The sequence below is a fragment of the Oncorhynchus keta genome, chromosome 26 (assembly GCF_023373465.1).
Source record: "Oncorhynchus keta strain PuntledgeMale-10-30-2019 chromosome 26, Oket_V2, whole genome shotgun sequence".
In the NCBI taxonomy this organism is placed as follows: Eukaryota; Metazoa; Chordata; class Actinopteri; order Salmoniformes; family Salmonidae; genus Oncorhynchus; species Oncorhynchus keta.
In genome coordinates this window covers 4,611,791-4,632,066 of record NC_068446.1, presented here as the reverse complement: position 1 = coordinate 4,632,066, position 20,276 = coordinate 4,611,791, and the positions used below count along the sequence as shown (strand labels likewise).

Sequence of the window (20,276 nt, the reverse complement as noted above, 5' to 3'; positions counted from 1 at the left end):
GGACGGAACAACTCGTCCACTGCAGGAACTCCGGTCTGCATCCGACTCTACGGAGCCAGGGCCGGCTGATATCCCAGGACACACGAAGAGAGTCATCCCGGTGGAGAAGTGACAAAGAGAGTTCTGGGTGTATTACGCCCAGGGAAGGAACCAGGCCCACTCCACCTGCCTGTCCTGGCAGTGACTCCTTAGGAACCTCCCCAGCTCCTGGTTGGTCTTCTCCACCTGCCCATTAAACTGAGGCAGAAACTTGTACCTAACCTGTTTGTGCTTAGTCAACGCTACTATCAGTTGAATAACTTACCTTTTGTTACTGAACAAAAGAAAGGGAACATAAGACACGAGGAAACATGAGGAAGGGAACGAGAGACTTAACATGATCATGTAACTTAACCCACTGTGCCTGTTTCCTCCATTTCGTGTGTCCATTTGCTGGTGTAACTGCCTAGTTTCTTCCCTCTAAAGGCAACATGATAGGAAGCACATGATAATGTAGCTTATTCAATTTGTTTTATTCTGTGGGTAATGACAAGCACATAACATAGCAGTTGTGTTAGTTGTTAGGACTCTCACACCTCACAAAACAGTCTGAGAAAATGCAACTATTGAATGGCTAAAGCCAAGGGGTGCAATACTGTCACCCAACCACAAGATGTCACTTAACACACATTCATGTAAATGAAGTTCAACAGGAGCAAATGAGCTAAACATGAAGTTATACATGAATTCCATCGCTAGCTAACAAGCTATGTATGAAATCCATTTTTACAAACATTGTTAGCTACACTGGGACAAAATACAGGATCCACATGCCAAATAAGTGTAGAGAAATGTGATTCATGTAACTCTAGCTACCCAGCAACCGCAGTTAGTTAAGGGCTTTTCCCTGCTTAAAGTGGCTTGCCTACCCCTGGCTTGCTATGATACAGCTGCATGATGAATGTTAGCCAGCTACAGTAGTTAGCTAGCTAGTTAGCTATACAACAGAGAACAAACCACCACGAGCAGAGAGGACAAAGATTTTTATAACTAATCCCACCTATGGAGAACTCTAGCTAGCTACTGTTAAGGTTGCGTCAATTCGAATCTGGTATCAGAACAAGTTATGACACCGAGTCACCGATTGTATGCTATATACTTTTATTAGCTAAGCAATAAATGGTAAATGCAATTTCGTATATACGGGTTTGCTGTAACACCACGCAGGGCAGAACAGAGAACTAGCCAACATCCTAATAGTTTCTTCTTAAATACTCTGACAGAAGTAGTTCCTGCTTCTGAGCTGGCCTGTCAGAGTAGAGGCTGAGCGTGGTTTAAACTTAATCAGCCTATCGTTGGTGCACAGGCTGGTCCTAGCCCCCCAGGCGCTCCAGTTGGTAGGTGTAGCTGTTGCTGGGCAGAATATCTACGCGCTCATACCCTAGATACCGTTATCACACATCTGGTTCTTGTTCATGTCTAACAAAAGACAGTTTGTTTTCGCAACGCTATGCTCTGTATGTGTCCCCCATAACTCATGATAACAGCCTACACCCAATGTTAGCCATAGCCTTTCCGCTAGTCACACCATATGTTGCAAAATGTTACTTCCAACACACACAGACACCCTCATGATAGGCCAAGCATATTTTTTAACCCTCACACTAGCTAGATGGGGTTGTTAACTACTAGTTAGCTTAGTAGACCTCAACAAACAGAACTCCTAGAAAAACACTCATGTTAGCCAGCTAGCTAGTGTAACACTATAACTTTAGACCGTCCCCTCGCCCATACCCGGGCGCGAACCAGGGACCCTCTGCACACATCAACAACAGTCACCCACAAAGCATCGTTACCCATCGCTCCACAAAAGCCGCTGCCCTTGCAGAGCAAGGGGAACCTTCACTTCAAGGTCTCAGAGCAAGTGACGTCACCGATTGAAACGATATTTAGTGCGCACCACCGCTAACTAGCTAGCTGTTTCACATCCGTTACACTCACCCCCCTTTTGACCTCCTCCTTTTCTATATTGCACACCCTTTAGTTTGTCCATTTTCTTCTCACAAGATTTTACATGAATTTTTCAACATTTAAAATGTTGAAAATTGCAAAATGTTCTCTCATGGCAAAATAGAAGTGCAGGAAATGAACTTTAAAATGTACATCTTATTTTCTCTTCGTCGAGAGGGGGACCATTAAAATATTTTGCAGCGATGTGGGGGCCCCACAACCAAATCCCGCTTAGGGCCCCCAAAAGGCTAGAGCCGGTCCTGAATACAAATATATACAAACACACACCCAGCCAGACAAACAGGAGAAGGAGAGAGAAGAAACAGAGATACTAACTTACAAGTAAGCACACATTGGACAGGAGACAGATCATGCCCGACTAGCGTCACCACACTGGATGGTTCCGACCTTGAATATGTGGACACCTATAAGTACCTAGGTGTCTGGCTAGACTGCAAACTCTCCTTCCAGACCCATATCAAACATCTCCAATCGAAAATCAAATCAAGAGTCAGCTTTCTATTCCGCAACAAAGCCTCCTTCACTCACGCTGCCAAGCTTACCCTAGTAAAACTGACTATCCTACCGATCCTCGACTTCGGCGATGTCATCTACAAACTCGCTTCCAACACTCTACACAGCAAACTGGATGCAGTTTATCACAGTGCCATCCGTTTTATCACTAAAGCACCTTATACTACCCACCACTGCGACTTGTATGCTCTAGTCAGCTGGCCCTCGCTACATATTCATCGCCAGACCCACTGGCTCCAGGTCATCTACAAGTCCATGCTAGGTAAAGCTCCGCCTTATCTCAGTTCACTGGTCACGATGGCAACACCCATCCGTAGCACAGGTGTATCTCACTGATCATCCCTAAAGCCAACACCTCATTCGGCCGCCTTTCGTTCCAGTACTCTGCTGCCTGTGACTGGAACGAATTGCAAAAATCGCTGAAGTTGGAGACTTTTATCTCCCTCACCAACTTCAAACATCAGCTATCTGAGCAGCTAACCGATCGCTGCAGCTGTACATAATCTATTGGTAAATAGCCCACCCATTTTCACCTACCTCATCCCCACAGTTTTTATTTATTTACTTTTCTGCTCTTTTGCACACCAATATCTCTACCTGTACATGATCATCTGATCATTTATCACTCCAGTGTTAATCTGCAATATTGTAATTATTCGCCTACCTCCTCGTGCCTTTTGCACACATTGTATATAGACTCCCCTTTTTTCTACTGTGTTATTGACTTGTTAATTGTTTACTCCATGTGTAACTCTGTTGTCTGTTCACACTGCTATGCTTTATCTTGGCCAGGTCGCAGTTGCAAATGAGAACTTGTTCTCAACTAGCCTACCTGGTTAAATAAAGGTGAAATAAAATAAAATAAACACGTGGCAAAGAGCACTGCCCTGCCTACGGAAAACCATGCAGAGCTTGTGGAACTAATAATCATTTTGCAAAAGTGTGTCTCAAAAGCAAAAGAAGGGTCAGTGAGGGCAAGATTCACTGTGTTGATGATGTCACTCAATGTTCAGAGCTGAAAAGTGAAAGTGACATTTACATGCATGAATCCATTGGGGCTGTACACTCAAGAGGGAAGAAATAGTTTGTGACACTACGATTACACAACAAGCAACAACAATGTCAACTGGATTCTGGTGCTACATGCAACGTAATGAGCTACAAAGACAAAATCAATCTGGCACCTGACACACATCTATTGCCCAGCGATACTAGACTAAAGCTCTAATCAGGAGAGCTAATGAGCTCTATGGGCACCTTTGAGACCGAATGTGTTATTCGGGGACGCAAACACAAGCTGGAGTTTGAGATTGTAAAAACCAGTCAACATCCTCTCCTCTCAGGCTCTACATGCGAACGCCTGGGACTGATGCAGTTCACTGTACCAAATGACCTGCACATTGTGGATCTTGTCCAGCATGGACCCCTGTCCAAAGAACAACTACTCAGCAGATATGACGATGTATTCAACATGCCCGTTGAATCTGTGCCTGGGGAGGTACACTTTGAAGTGGATAAGAGCATCACTCCAGTCCAGTGTGCTCCTCGCAATGTGGCCATTGCAATGAAAGTGGCTGTGAAGGCCCAGCTGGACAAGTATGAGGCCGATGGCCACATGACATCTGTGACTGAACCAACTGACTGGATCAGCAATATGGTCATAGTGAAAAAAACAGAGAAGCTGAGGGTCTGCATCGACCCAAAGCATCTGAACCAAGCACTGAAATGATCCCACTACATCATGCCGACACTAGAGTATGTCCTCTATAAGCTTCCCAAGGCCAGGATTTTCACCTTGGTGGATGCCCGAGATGCATTCTTTCAATGCAAGCTGGATGAAGAAAGCAGCCTCATGACTACCTTCTGGACCCCCTGGGGTCGGAAACGCTGGCTCAAGCTCCCGTTTGGTGTCTCGGTGGCGCCTGAGATATACCAACGTAAGCAGCACGAGTTACTGGCTGGGCTCAAGGGCATTGAACCCATCGCAGATGATGTCCTGATCGTAGGCTGTGGTGACACAGACGAAGAAGCAGTACGCGACCACGATGTGAAGCTCCTGGCACTGATGGAGCGCTGCCGATCAGTTAAGCTTCGCCCTGGCCTGAAGAAGCTGCAGTTCAAGGTGAAAGACGTCCACTTCCATGGCCACATTCTCTCGGCAAAAGGCCTGAAGCCGGACCCAGACAAGGTCAGAGGTCAATCCTCGACATGCCAAACCCGTCTGATGCAAAAGGAGTACAGCGTCTCATCGGCTTTGCAAACTATCTTGCAAAGTTCATGCCACACCGATCAGCAGTCTGTGAGCCTCTGCGCCGGTTGCTGGACGAGGCCGCAGTGCAGGAGATGAAATCTCTGGCTTCATCCATGCCAGTGTTGCGCTACTACGACGTCATGAAGCCTGTCACAATCCAGAGCGACTCCAGCCAAAGGGGACTTGGATGCTGCCTTATGCAGGAAGGCCAGCCCGTTGCGTTTGCCTCGAGAGCGCTCACCCCCACCGAACAAAACTATACACAAATTGAGAAAGAGTGCCTCAGCATCGTCTTCTCCTGCCAGCGATTCCATCACTACTTATATGGGCGAGACCTGGTCATCGCTGAAACTGACCACAAACCACTCATTGCCATATTCAGTAAACCTCTCCTCAACCCGCCCAAGAGGCTTCAAAGCATGCTCCTGACTCTGCAAAACTACAGCCTGAAGGTCATTTACAAGCCAGGACCAGAGATGTACATCAGCGACACACTGAGCAGGGCAACAACACAATGTACAGGCAGAGGCACTGTCTATCAGCGGCAGGCCATCTGTTCGCTACAGCAGGAACAACAAGATGTTCAACAGATCAATCAGGCAGACTACTTAAACGTCACAGATCACCGCCTAGCCCAGATAAGGCAACACACTGACAAGGACGAACGCCTACAGTCACTGAAGTCCATGGCTCTCGCAGGTTGGCCATACATGAAAGAGGAGACACCTTTCACAGTGAGAGAATACTGGACCTTTCGAGATGAGATCAGCGTGCAAAATGGCGTTTTGTTCAGAGGTCAGAAGGTCATTATTCCCAAATCACTACGTCCAGAGATGCTTACCCGCATACACTCCAGTCACGTTGGAGGGGATGCATGCTACCTCCAGGCTCGTGAAACATTATACTGGCCAAACATGCAGGCAGAAATGAAAGGCTTTGTCAGCAACTGTACCACATGTAACGAGTACGCTCATGAACAGCAAAAGGAAACCATGATGTCACACGAACTGCCCACAAGGGCCTGGCAAATCGTCAGCATGGACTTATTCAGCCACAGACAAAAGGACTATCTTCTCATCGTTGATCACTACTCTGACTTTTGGGAAATTGAACTGCTCCCTGACTTGTCTGCAGAGACGGTCATAAAGCGCTGCAAGGCGCAGTTTGCAAGGCAAGGTCAGCCTGACAAGGTAATCACGGACAATGGCCCACAATTCACTGCACAGTTCAAGCGTTTCGCCTTGGGAGTTTGACCACGTGACCTCCTCTCCAAGACACCCAAAAGCAAATGGCAAGGCAGAATCAGCTGTCAAGATTGCAAAAAACCTGTTAAGCAGGGCCTTGAGCGACAGCAACGACCCATGGAAAGCGATCTTACAGTGGAGGAACACACCCACTGAAAACATGGACAGCAGCCCAGCACAACGCCTTCTGTCCATACGTCTGAAGACTACCATCCCCGTAGCTAACAAGCTACTTGAGCCCTGCGTCATGGTTGGCGTCACGGACAAACTGCGTCACAGAAAGCAGCTCGCTAAGTGCTTCTACGACCGGACTGCTCGGGACCTACCAGAGCTGGAGGTGTGTGAAACGATAAGGATGAAACCGCTGCCGGGAGACCACACAGGACTTTGGAGGCTGGGCACATGCCTGCAGAGAGTTGCACCACGTTCTTACCTGGTGGATGTTGGTGGCTCCCTCTATCGTCGCAATCGGGTGGATCTGCGTGTAGCAGAGCAGACAAACCAGAACACGCCATACACTCACCTAGATGAGCTGGATCACAGTGCAGGCCTAAGGTGTAAGAGGTGCAGAATTGAGACATGGGCCAACTGAAGGTGAGGCTTCTACCCCACCAAGCTCTCCAGCTCGTGCCCCTAATCCTACCCCTGTCAGAGCCAATACTTACTCACGGGTGGGTCGGCTGTGCAAGCCACCGAACAGGCTTACTCTGTAAGCAAGGGACTGTTAACTTGCCCTCGGTTAATTAAAATCTATATTTGTTCTTAAATAATTAAATTGAAATTAAAAAAGGAAGATGACAACTGAAGTAAAAAAGAAAATGTAATGCTTTTTCTATTGTTATGACCTGACTGTTAAGAATTTAATGTTATGCCTTTATGTTTGCACTTTCTATTGAAAAGGATGATGTTACGGAGTCTAGTTGATAGGTAATCGACTAGCCAGACTGTTCCCCGGACTCCACATGTAGGGATTCGTACAATGTACAAACAAGGCTATTGAACCTGACATTGGTGTCTGTCGTTATTCCTTTATCTAACATATCATACTGAAACAGCTGCCAGCAATTTGCAGAAAGTAGAGCAAAGCTGAACTTTTTCTATCCCTCCGCTAGCAGCGTTCGCACCTCTCACCTTCCCACAATCCCCTGCTTATTGCTCCACGCGCTCCTGATTGAAAGTGAATGGGGTCGGAACTTCGTCTGGCAAATCCGGAAGTGTTGGAAACCCTACGTAATGATTTCTGTGGGTAATGCTCGTTAGCTTTGGCCGATGCTCTTAGATGGCAATGCTTTGTGGCTTTGTGTTGCTATCTACTTAATTAGCAGTGCGGAGGTCTGTTTGCTGCGGTAACAAACACCTATTGAGCCTGGAAAAGCTGTGTGGGGAGGAAAAGGAAATAGGGAAGAGTGAGTCACACATAGTCTACTCAGACTGAGACAATCTCTGGTCTTCTCTCATACACATAGTCTACTCAGACTGAGACAATCTCTGGTCTTCTCTCATACACATAGTCTACTCAGACTGAGACAATCTCTGGTCTTCTCTCATACACATAGTCTACTCAGACTGAGACAATCTCTGGTCTTCTCTCACACACATAGTCTACTCAGACTGAGACAATCTCTGGTCTTCTCTCATACACATAGTCTACTCAGACTGAGACAATCTCTGGTCTTCTCTCATACACATAGTCTACTCAGACTGAGACAATCTCTGGTCTTCTCTCATACACATAGTCTACTCAGACTGAGACAATCTCCGGTCTTCTCTCATACACATAGTCTACTCAGACTGAGACAATCTCTGGTCTTCTCTCATACACATAGTCTACTCAGACTGAGACAATCTCCGGTCTTCTCTCATACACATAGTCTACTCAGACTGAGACAATCTCTGGTCTTCTCTCATACACATAGTCTACTCAGACTGAGACAATCTCTGGTCTTCTCTCATACACATAGTCTACTCAGACTGAGACAATCTCTGGTCTTCTCTCATACACATAGTCTACTCAGACTGAGACAATCTCCGGTCTTCTCATACACATAGTCTACTCAGACTGAGACAATCTCTGGTCTTCTCTCATACACATAGTCTACTCAGACTGAGACAATCTCTGGTCTTCTCATACACATAGTCTACTCAGACTGAGACAATCTCTGGTCTTCTCTCATACACATAGTCTACTCAGACTGAGACAATCTCTGGTCTTCTCTCATACACATAGTCTACTCAGACTGAGACAATCTCGGTCTTCTCTCATACACATAGTCTACTCAGACTGAGACAATCTCTGGTCTTCTCTCATACACATAGTCTACTCAGACTGAGACAATCTCTGGTCTTCTCTCATACACATAGTCTACTCAGACTGAGACAATCTCTGGTCTTCTCTCATACACATAGTCTACTCAGACTGAGACAATCTCTGGTCTTCTCTCATACACATAGTCTACTCAGACTGAGACAATCTCTGGTCTTCTCTCATACACATAGTCTACTCAGACTGAGACAATCTCTGGTCTTCTCTCATACACATAGTCTACTCAGACTGAGACAATCTCTGGTCTTCTCTCATACACATAGTCTACTCAGACTGAGACAATCTCTGGTCTTCTCTCATACACATAGTCTACTCAGACTGAGACAATCTCTGGTCTTCTCTCATACACATAGTCTACTCAGACTGAGACAATCTCTGGTCTTCTCTCATACACATAGTCTACTCAGACTGAGACAATCTCCGGTCTTCTCTCATACACATAGTCTACTCAGACTGAGACAATCTCTGGTCTTCTCTCATACACATAGTCTACTCAGACTGAGACAATCTCTGGTCTTCTCTCATACACATAGTCTACTCAGACTGAGACAATCTCTGGTCTTCTCTCATACACATAGTCTACTCAGACTGAGACAATCTCTGGTCTGCTCTCATATGCAAACACATGCAGTACAAGAAGCCATACTCTCGTTGACACACACACATAAACATTGTCCTTCGCTCTTCTTTCTGTGTCCTTTCACCCCCCTTTAAATGTTATAGTTGCACTAATCTCTTGTGACTGACTGTTAACATAATGTACATTTAGTTAGTCAGATCCAGATGTATTGTCACCCTTGATAAAGATGAGAAAAAAAAGAATGTATGAAGTACTGTCAATAATACAAATACTGAGCTATATTGTATTCCCCCAAAAAAGAAAATGATATTATTTTATACTAATACAATTGCTCAGAGAGATTTTATTTAGCAAGTAATAAAAAACAGGTGTTATTAAATACTCACCCGTTTTCAGCACCCTCCCCTTGCAAGGATAACCGCACCGAGTCGTTTTCTCAAATGTTTTACGAGATTGGAGAACACGTAGAGAGGGGTCGTATAGACCATTCCTCCATACAGAATCTTTCCAGATCCTTGATATCCTTCGGTCTGCACTTATGGACTGCCCTCTTCAATTCAAACCACAGGTTTTCAATGGGTTTCAACTCTGTAGACGGAGATGACCATTTGCAAAATGTTCATTCTGTGGACAATTAACACACTTTCTGTGTGTATTTTGATGTGTACTTGGGGTGGCATCCAGGCTTAGTGATCCCTCAGTGTGCTAGTGGAGAACTGAGTGTGTTAGTCAGTTGTTCTCCAGTGCTGAGTAGTCTTGTCTTGCTGGAAGATCCTCTTGTGGCTCACACCATACCAGTTACACAACGGACCTGTGAAGACATGGAATAACACTCTCTGTCTTTCTCTCAGATTCATCTATCTCTGTCTCGTACACTCATTGCCCTCTCCTTTCGCCTCTTTCTCTCTTTCCCGCTCTCCATTGCCCCCACAGTCACTGTGCCTCCATGTCAGTGCAACAAAGATCAACTGACCCCTTTCCCCTCCTCCCTCCCCTCTTGTTCTCAGAGTGAGAACATCAACTTGACCAGTGTATTTATCTTGCCTCCAGTCACTTTTAACCCTGTTTGCATGTACATACGTACAGATGTAGGACCTTAATTTGAGACAGTTTGCTACAGGAGGAAAATAAATCCCGCAGCAACATGATATGTGAATGATTATGTGGATTATAATTCATAGGCATTTTTGTAGGGGTTGATACATTTTTAAAGTCTGAAATTTCAAAGTGGAAATTACGAACTTCAGAAGCCTTTTTTAAACCTCAAATACACAGAAAGTTTAAAGTTAACTGGAATACAGAAAGTTCTCCTGCAACAGGGTGATCAAATTAAGATCCTACATCTGCTCCTCATTCACTTCAGTATCCCTGTTAGTTGTTCCATTAGCCATGGGGTAAGTTGATCCATTGGCCATGGGGTTAGTTGATCCATTGGCCATGGGGTTAGTTGATCCATTAGCCATGGGGTTAGTTGATCCATTAGCCATGGGGTTAGTTGATCCATTAGCCATGGGGTTAGTTGATCCATTGGCCATGGGGTAAGTTGATCCATTGGCCATGGGGTAAGTTGACCTATGTTAAAAGTTTTTTTTAAAGTACAAAGTGTTTGTTAGGTGTTAAGCTTGTGTAAAAAGATTATTAAAATGATTAGAAGACTAAAAGTGATTATGATATTGTTGAACTGTGTTTGAGAAATAAAGTTCGAGATGGTTTTAAAAACGTAGCTGTATGATTTCATTCAGTACAGACGTTTGTAGGCGGCTTAACTTACCCCGTTCCGCAGCTCAACTCACCCAATACCACTTTTTTTTGGACAAGCTATGTTTTCAGAACTGTTATGTTTACATGAATTCCAATCATTTCCGGGGATACACAACATCCTGAAATACACGCAGATATATTTGTTAGAAAGAATACTATATTTCCCTTGCTGAATGTCATTTAAAAAAAAAAGAAATTGCTCAACACCCTACGGTTTTACACCTGCTGTATCCTGTGCATGTGACACTTGAAACCTTCTTGAGGAATTCACCAACCCTATGTTTAGCCATGCATGCATATATACAGTAACGACCTATAGCTTTCTCCTGTCCTCCCGTTTTACTGCTCTCTCACACACTCCATCTCTGTACTCAGCAGTCAGCACCATGTGAAATGTTTCATTGGGTGGGCGCGGGTCAGAGGTTACATCATTGAACCGGTAATACAGGAGTCAGAAGCTCTTGCACCAGCCCCGAAGAGGAACCCTCTGAACCCTCCCTCAGTGCATGACTAATCGTTCTCTATCTCTATATCTCTGTCACTCTCTGTCAATCAACATGTATATCTGTTATCTTTCTTGTCTTTTCCTTTGCTTCCCTCGACCCTCGTCCCCCGACCTCTCATCGAATTCTCGCTCACCAAATTGCCCACCTCGTCTCTCTTGTTTCGCTCTCCACAATTGTCCTTCACTCGACTTTCTATATCACTCTTTCTATACCCCTCCACTTCACTCTTTCTATACCCCTCCACTTCACTCTTTCTCTCTCCTGTGTGTGAATGTAGCTTTCAAGGACTGACTCCTGGTAGTGTTTGATCTTGAGAGAGAGAGAGAGAGAGAGAGAGAGAGAGAGAGAGAGAGAGAGAGAGAGAGAGAGAGAGAGAGAGAGAGAGAGAGAGAGAGAGAGAGAGAGAGAGAGAGAGAGAGAGAGAGAGAGAGAGAGAGAGAGAGAGAGAGAGAGAGAGAGAGAGAGAGAGAGAGAGAGAGAGAGAGAGAGAGAGAGAGAGAGAGAGAGAGAGAGAGAGAGAGAGAGAGAGAGAGAGAGAGAGAGAGAGAGAGAGAGAGAGCAGTGATTTGATGATTGCATGTCATGGCGTGTGGTATGCCATGTGTACCATTGATGCCTATGTCAGGAGGGAGAGTGCTTGCGCCTGGCATGCAGGTGTCAGAATCAGACGCAGCCACAGAGGCGCTTTAATTCTGAAATCCCCCCAGCCCCGTGTGATCTATACAGAATGTCACTGCATTCTATGACTCTCACTAAGACGTATCATGGCATTTTAGTAAATGAGCTTTGGCACAGATAATAGGAATAGGTAGACTGGATTATGGAAGAGACAGTTTGCTTTTGATGACTGGGGACAGTGGCTTATAGTGGAATGTTGTGCCAGTTCCATATATTGGACACATAATACCTAATTGTTATAGGCGAACGCAGCAGGCATATGCTGCATCTGCATGCGGTATTAAACAGTCAACAACCCTGAATTTCCATAGCCCCAATTTACCTTTGAGTCATTGCCTGTCAGTTGTCTGGAAATGAGAACTCTAACATACTGTGGTGTTAGAGGGCCACCTAGAGGGCCGTCTTTCTAATTGTAAGTCGCTTTGGATACGAGCGTCTGCTAAATGACTAAAATAGAGCGCTAAATGCCTAAACTGGAGTGTGCTGTCTCTGATTTACTCTCGCGCTATCTCTCTCAGAACGATCTTCTTCACCCTAACCACCTAAGCTTCAAGATTGGTCACTCAACCGAGGCTGCTCTTCTCTGTGTAACGGAAGCTCCTCTCTCTCCTGTTCTCCTCCTCCTAGATCTATACGCTGCCTTCAACACCGTGAACCATCAGATCCTCCTCTCCATCCTCTCAGGGCTGGGAGTCTCAGGCTCTATCAGATCCTCCTCTCCACCCTCTCAGGGCTGGGAGTCTCAGGCTCTATCAGATCCTCCTCTCCACCCTCTCAGGGCTGGGTGTCTCAGGCTCTATCAGATCCTCCTCTCCACCCTCTCAGGGCTGGGTGTCTCAGTCTCTATCAGATCCTCCTCTCCTCCCTCTCAGGGCTGGGAGTCTCAGGCTCTATCAGATCCTCCTCTCCACCCTCTCAGGGCTGGGTGTCTCAGGCTCTATCAGATCCTCCTCTCCACCCTCTCAGGGCTGGGAGTCTCAGGCTCTATCAGATCCTCCTCTCCACCCTCTCAGGGCTGGGTGTCTCAGGCTCTATCAGATCCTCCTCTCCACCCTCTCAGGGCTGGGTGTCTCAGTCTCTATCAGATCCTCCTCTCCTCCCTCTCAGGGCTGGGAGTCTCAGGCTCTATCAGATCCTCCTCTCCACCCTCTCAGGGCTGGGTGTCTCAGGCTCTATCAGATCCTCCTCTCCACCCTCTCAGGGCTGGGAGTCTCAGGCTCTATCAGATCCTCCTCTCCACCCTCTCAGGGCTGGGAGTCTCAGGCTCTATCAGATCCTCCTCTCCACCCTCTCAGGGCTGGGTGTCTCAGGTTCTATCAGATCCTCCTCTCCATCCTCTCAGGGCTGGGTGTCTCAGTCTCTATCAGATCCTCCTCTCCACCCTCTCAGGGCTGGGTGTCTCAGGCTCTATCAGATCCTCCTCTCCACCCTCTCAGGGCTGGGTGTCTCAGGCTCTATCAGATCCTCCTCTCCACCCTCTCAGGGCTGGGCGTCTCAGGCTCTATCAGATCCTCCTCTCCACCCTCTCAGGGCTGGGTGTCTCAGGCTCTATCAGATCTTCCTCTCCACCCTCTCAGGGCTGGGTGTCTCAGGCTCTATCAGATCCTCCTCTCCATCCTCTCAGGGCTGGGCGTCTCAGTCTCTATCAGATCCTCCTCTCCATCCTCTCAGGGCTGGGTGTCTCAGGCTCTATCAGATCCTCCTCTCCACCCTCTCAGGGCTGAGTGTCTCAGGCTCTATCAGATCCTCCTCTCCACCCTCTCAGAGCTGGGTGTCTCAGTCTCTATCAGATCCTCCTCTCCACCCTCTCAGGGCTGGGCGTCTCAGTCTCTATCAGATCCTCCTCTCCATCCTCTCAGGGCTGGGTGTCTCAGGCTCTATCAGATCCTCCTCTCCACCCTCTCAGGGCTGGGTGTCTCAGGCTCTATCAGATCCTCCTCTCCACCCTCTCAGGGCTGGGCGTCTCAGTCTCTATCAGATCCTCCTCTCCACCCTCTCAGGGCTGGGTGTCTCAGGCTCTATCAGATCCTCCTCTCCACCCTCTCAGGGCTGGGTGTCTCAGTCTCTATCAGATCCTCCTCTCCACCCTCTCAGGGCTGGGTGTCTCAGACTCTATCAGATCCTCCTCTCCATCCTCTCAGGGCTGGGTGTCTCAGGCTCTATCAGATCCTCCTCTCCACCCTCTCAGGGCTGGGTGTCTCAGACTCTATCAGATCCTCCTCTCCACCCTCTCAGGGCTGGGTGTCTCAGGCTCTATCAGATCCTCCTCTCCACCCTCTCAGGGCTGGGCGTCTCAGGCTCTATCAGATCCTCCTCTCCACCCTCTCAGGGCTGGGTGTCTCAGGTTCTATCAGATCCTCCTCTCCACCCTCTCAGGGCTGGGTGTCTCAGGCTCTATCAGATCCTCCTCTCCACCCTCTCAGGGCTGGGTGTCTCAGGCTCTATCAGATCCTCCTCTCCATCCTCTCAGGGCTGGGTGTCTCAGGCTCTATCAGATCCTCCTCTCCACCCTCTCAGGGCTGGGCGTCTCAGGCTCTATCAGATCCTCCTCTCCACCCTCTCAGGGCTGGGTGTCTCAGGCTCTATCAGATCCTCCTCTCCACCCTCTCAGGGCTGGGTGTCTCAGGCTCTATCAGGTCTTCCTCTCCACCCTCTCAGGGCTGGGTGTCTCAGGCTCTATCAGATCCTCCTCTCCACCCTCTCAGGGCTGGGTGTCTCAGGCTCTATCAGATCCTCCTCTCCATCCTCTCAGGGCTGGGTGTCTCAGGCTCTATCAGATCCTCCTCTCCACCCTCTCAGGGCTGGGTGTCTCAGGCTCTATCAGATCCTCCTCTCCACCCTCTCAGGGCTGGGTGTCTCAGGCTCTATCAGATCCTCCTCTCCACCCTCTCAGGGCTGGGCGTCTCAGGGTCTATCAGATCCTCCTCTCCACCCTCTCAGGGCTGAGCGTCTCAGGCTCTATCAGATCCTCCTCTCCACCCTCTCAGGGCTGGGCGTCTCAGGCTCTATCAGATCCTCCTCTCAACCCTCTCAGGGCTGAGCGTCTCAGGCTCTATCAGATCCTCCTCTCCACCCTCTCAGGGCTGGACGTCTCAGGCTCTGTCAGATCCTCCTCTCCATCCTCTCAGGGCTGGGTGTCTCAGTCTCTATCAGATCCTCCTCTCCACCCTCTCAGGGCTGGGTGTCTCAGGCTCTATCAGATCCTCCTCTCCATCCTCTCAGGGCTGGGCGTCTCAGGTTCTATCAGATCCTCCTCTCCACCCTCTCAGGGCTGGGTGTCTCAGACTCTATCAGATCCTCCTCTCCACCCTCTCAGGGCTGGGTGTCTCAGGCTCTATCAGATCCTCCTCTCCACCCTCTCAGGGCTGGGTGTCTCAGACTCTATCAGATCCTCCTCTCCACCCTCTCAGGGCTGGGTGTCTCAGGCTCTATCAGATCCTCCTCTCCACCCTCTCAGGGCTGGGCGTCTCAGGTTCTATCAGATCCTCCTCTCCACCCTCTCAGGGCTGGGTGTCTCAGGCTCTATCAGATCCTGCTCTCCACCCTCTCAGGGCTGAGCGTCTCAGGCTCTATCAGATCCTCCTCTCCACCCTCTCAGGGCTGGACGTCTCAGGTTCTATCAGATCCTCCTCTCCACCCTCTCAGGGCTGGGTGTCTCAGACTCTATCAGATCCTCCTCTCCACCCTCTCAGGGCTGGGTGTCTCAGGCTCTATCAGATCCTCCTCTCCATCCTCTCAGGGCTGGGCGTCTCAGGGTCTATCAGATCCTCCTCTCCACCCTCTCAGGGCTGGGTGTCTCAGGCTCTATCAGATCCTCCTCTCCACCCTCTCAGGGCTGGGCGTCTCAGGCTCTATCAGATCCTGTGGTCCTTCTGTAGCTCAGTTGGTAGAGCATGGCGCTTGTAACGCCAGGGTAGTGGGTTCGATCCCCGGGACCACCCATACGTAGAATGTATGCACACATGACTGTAAGTCGCTTTGGATAAAAGCGTCTGCTAAATGGCATATATTATTATTATTATTATTATATTATATCCTCCTCTCCACCCTCTCAGGGCTGGGCGTCTCAGGTTCTACACACTCCTGCCAGGTGACGTGGGGAAGATCGGTGTCTGCACAATGTACTCTCACTACTGGCATCCCCCAGGGCTCAGTTCTAGGCCTCTTCTCTCTATACACCAAGTCACTCGGCTCCGTCATATCCTTCATGGTCTCTCCTATCATTGCTATGCGGATGACACTCAACTACTTTTCTCCTTCCCCCTTCTGACACCCAGGTAGAGACACGCATCTCTGCGTGCCTGGCAGATATCTCAGCTTGGATGTTGGCCCACCACCTCAAGCTCAACATCAACAAAACAGAGCGGCTCTTCCTCCCGGGGAAGGCCTGCCTGATCCAAGACCTCTCCATCACAGTTGACAACTCCGTGGTGCACCCCTCCCAGAGTGCAAAGAACCTTGGCGTGACTCTTGACAACACCTTGTCGTTCTCTGCAAACATCAAAGCAGTGACACGCTCCTGCAGATTCATGCTCTGCAACATCCGTATAGTAAAACCCTACCTCACACAGGAAGCGGCGCATGTCCTAATCCAGGCACTTGTTATCTCCCGTCTGGACTACTGCAACTCGCTATTGGCTGGGCTCCCCGCTTTTGCCATCAAACCCCTGCAACTTATCCAGAAAACTGCAGCCCGCCTGGCTACAGAACACAATCCCAAATTCTCCCACTTCACCCCGCTCCTCCACACACTCCACTAGCTTCAAGTCAAAGCTCACATTCACTCACCCCACCCCTCATTTTCGTGAACTTACACTTGCACATGACTCTTTTCCTCCTAACTCGCTCTGACTTTGCTAATAGCTACTTTATTGAGGAGAAATGTACTTACTATTTTACCTTTATTTAACTAGGCAAGTCAGTTAAGAACAAATTGTTATTTTCAAGGACAGCCTAGGAACGAACAGTGGGTTAACTGCCTGTTCAGGGGCAGAATGACAGATTTGTACCTCAGCTCAGGGGTTTGAATTTGCAACCTTGCGGTTACTAGTCTAACACTCTAACCACTAGACTAGCCTACTATGACTGTGACATGTGGTTATCTCACCTACCCGAATGCACTAACTGTAAGTCACTCTGGATAAGAGTGTTTGCTAAATGACTAAATAACAATGTAAATCTAGTGGACACAGTTCGATAAGACTTCAATTTTCTCTGGTACTAAATTGGTGCCCTCTAGTGTTCACAGTTAGGTAATGCGTCCCCCTTCACTATATTTTTTTGCTGAGGTGGAGAGAGCGTGGCTCTTTTGACTCCCTCTATCCATTTGTTCTACTTAAATCTCCTGTTCATACTTGCCATATTAGCACACCTACTGAAATATATTGCCCATAATCATGTCACTTCAACAGAACGTTCATGTAATTTCAGATATGAATTTGAGAATATATTCTGATACTCTGATACTTCTCTAATTGTGTACTTCACTGCTTCACTATTCCTGTTGGATCACTGAAATTAATAGGGATATTCTATAGAATACAGACTTTTAACTGACCCCACCTCTCCCTCTCTATCCATCTCTCTGGGAGAAAATGTCTGTGACTCTAGCTGTGTATCATCTGTGTGTTCCCCTCAGGGGGTTATTAGGGAGGAATGTCCCCATTGTCAAGCACAATGTGACTGAACCGTAACCATCGTCAACACAACCTCCCTGCAGGTGACACCTTCCCCCGTTTCCACTTCCACATGACTGCAGATCCACCTTCTCTTTCTCTGTCTCTCGTTTTCGGTCTCTCTCGCTCTCCTCTCTCTCCCCCACCTTGTGCCCTCTGTCTCTCTCTACCTATAAACAACTACATCATCCCCCTCTCTCTCGTTCTCACTGTAGCACCCCGTTCTCCTTCTCTCTCTTTTATCAGGGAGTCATACTGAGACCAAAGACTCTCATACAGATGAGCCCTGAATGAGATGAATTACAAATAAATCCACACATCAAAATATAAATGCAAATTGCAAGCAGAAAGAAAAACAGGGTCATAAAAAACAAAACACATTTATCGGAAGTCAGGTCCTCAGTCAGCTTCTTGAATCGCCCTACAGGCACCAAAACATCACATTTAAGAACACGTTGAAGATTGTTCCACAAATAAAGTGCAAGATTTACTTAACCCCGTAGAGACCAAAGGAATTTCCAGAGTTAGCCATCCCCGAGACCGGGTGTGGTAACTAGTGTGGCTAAAGTTGAGTAAGTATGTTAGGGACAGTGGAACTTTTTTGAAAAAGGGCTTTATAAATTAATCAACCTATGTGTCATCAAAGAGAGCCAACCAACTTCCTGGTAGAGAATGCAGTGATGGCCACTAAAATGGTCGCCTGTAATAAAGCGCAGTGCGCTATGATAACCTGCATCTAACGGATTTCGTGAAGTAGCAGCTGTGTTCGGATAGAGGATGTCGCCATCGTCGAGGCCTGATGGGAACGTTGACTGAATCTGAATCTGCGTCCTACTATTTAGCGAGAGGCAGGAACTATTTATATCAAAGAGGCACACGTTCATTCTCAGCTTCTTAAACTAACTCGTCAATATGATTTTTAAAAAGGCAGCCTTTCATCTTTCCAGATGCCCATATATTTGTAAGCAGGGACACGATCAATATGAAGACCATCCAAAGTACACGTGCATAAATCATCAGTTATATAATCAATCCACTTGACTGCATGATGATGTAGTGAACCACGATGAGCTTCACTGCCATAATGAAAAACTCCCAGTCATCATCATTCACGACATGTCCCTCCCTCCCTTGTCATTCTAAGAAATGCCCTTCATGTTAAATTGAGTGTGAGAACCTTCCGATTCTCAGTGGATTCTCAGAATTGAGGCAGTGCCTCTCTCACACAGTGTGGTCCCCTTGTGATTCACCAGTTCAGAACGTCTCAGTGCTTTCTGTGAGGAGAGGGAGGGAAAGAGAGAGAGAGAGAAGAGGATGATGAGAGAGGGAACACATGTCAGTCTTCTGTTGATTGATGAGTCAGAGGAGCTCAGAGTTCCGTGACCCTTCACCTTACCCTGCCGTTAGCAGGACGGATGTGACGGATGTGGGGGATGTGGGGTATGCCCCTTAACATCCCATAACCACTTGTTACTTTCCTATTGACTTCTCTCTCTCACGACAATCTTGTACAAATTCAATCCAGTCCAGTCAAGTCCAGTCCTGTTCAGTACACTCTCTCTCTCTGACACTCTGTCTGTCTTGTCTTGTCTTGTCTTGTCTTGTCTTGTCTGTCTGTCTGTCTTTCACGGTTCTATTCCATGTCTAGTTTGGCTAATCAATGTGTTTTATTGCCACTCTAGAGAACACCCAGTGGATGATTAATATTACAACAAATCCACACAGTTTCTAACAGTGCGTAATCGCCTCTATGAACATTAATTTTCAGTCTTGTTTCAGTTGCCTTCCTAGCTCTCAGTTTGGCTGAAAAAGCCTGGTATTAGCAGGGGTTGGGGCCATACTCTTGGGCATCCTCTCCAATGTGCCAGGAAAAATGCCCCAGCTGCCCCTTCCTCTGTCACACTGACATACACAGATACACACGGGGACAGTCAAGGTATACTGGTGGCATAGCTTATGAATACAGTGCATATATTGGTGGCATAGCTTATGAATACTGTGCATATATTGGTGGCATAGCATATGAATACAGTGCATATATTGGTGGCATAGCATATGAATACGGTGCATATATTGGTGGCATAGCATATGAATACAGTGCATATATTGGTGGCATAGCATATGCATAAGCATGTAATGAAATGCACACTAGAGCTTTTAAGGTAGTACTGATGGCTGGTGAATATACAGTGAAAGGCATGTCCTGGTGCATGCATGGATGGCATAGCTCATGCAGTTTACGTTTTTAAGGTAGTACTGATGGCTGGTGAATATACAGTGAAAGGCATGTCCTGGTGCATGCATGGATGGCATAGCTCATGCAGTTTACGTTTTTAAGGTAGTACTGATGGCTGGTGAATATACAGTGAAAGGCATGTCCTGGTGCATGCATGGATGGCATAGCTCATGCAGTTTACGTTTTTAAGGTAGTACTGATGGCTGGTGAATATACAGTGAAAGGCATGTCCTGGTGCATGCATGGATGGCATAGCTCATGCAGTTTAAGCTCGTACTAAAAGGCACGACACAGCATGTGCTAGTGCATTAATTATGTGTAGTAAGCTAGATGCGTGGATTATAGGTCTAGACATGTGCTCTTCCGATATGTGCAGTGCAGTATATATGCTATTGCTATGTACACTAGAAACAGTATGCCTATGTATCTAGTGGAGCATGGCAGATAATGGCTAGTAATGGATATTATTCTCTCTGGACATGTGTGGCGGGGTGGACAT

General features: G+C 47.3%; 1 protein-coding gene across 2 annotated transcripts in view; it reads left to right on the top strand.

The window, feature by feature from the left end:
- LOC118358852 (cAMP-specific 3',5'-cyclic phosphodiesterase 4B-like) overlaps positions 1-20,276 on the top strand; it is a 280,803-nt gene that overhangs the window by 156,210 nt on the left and 104,317 nt on the right. The window lies entirely within an intron of this gene.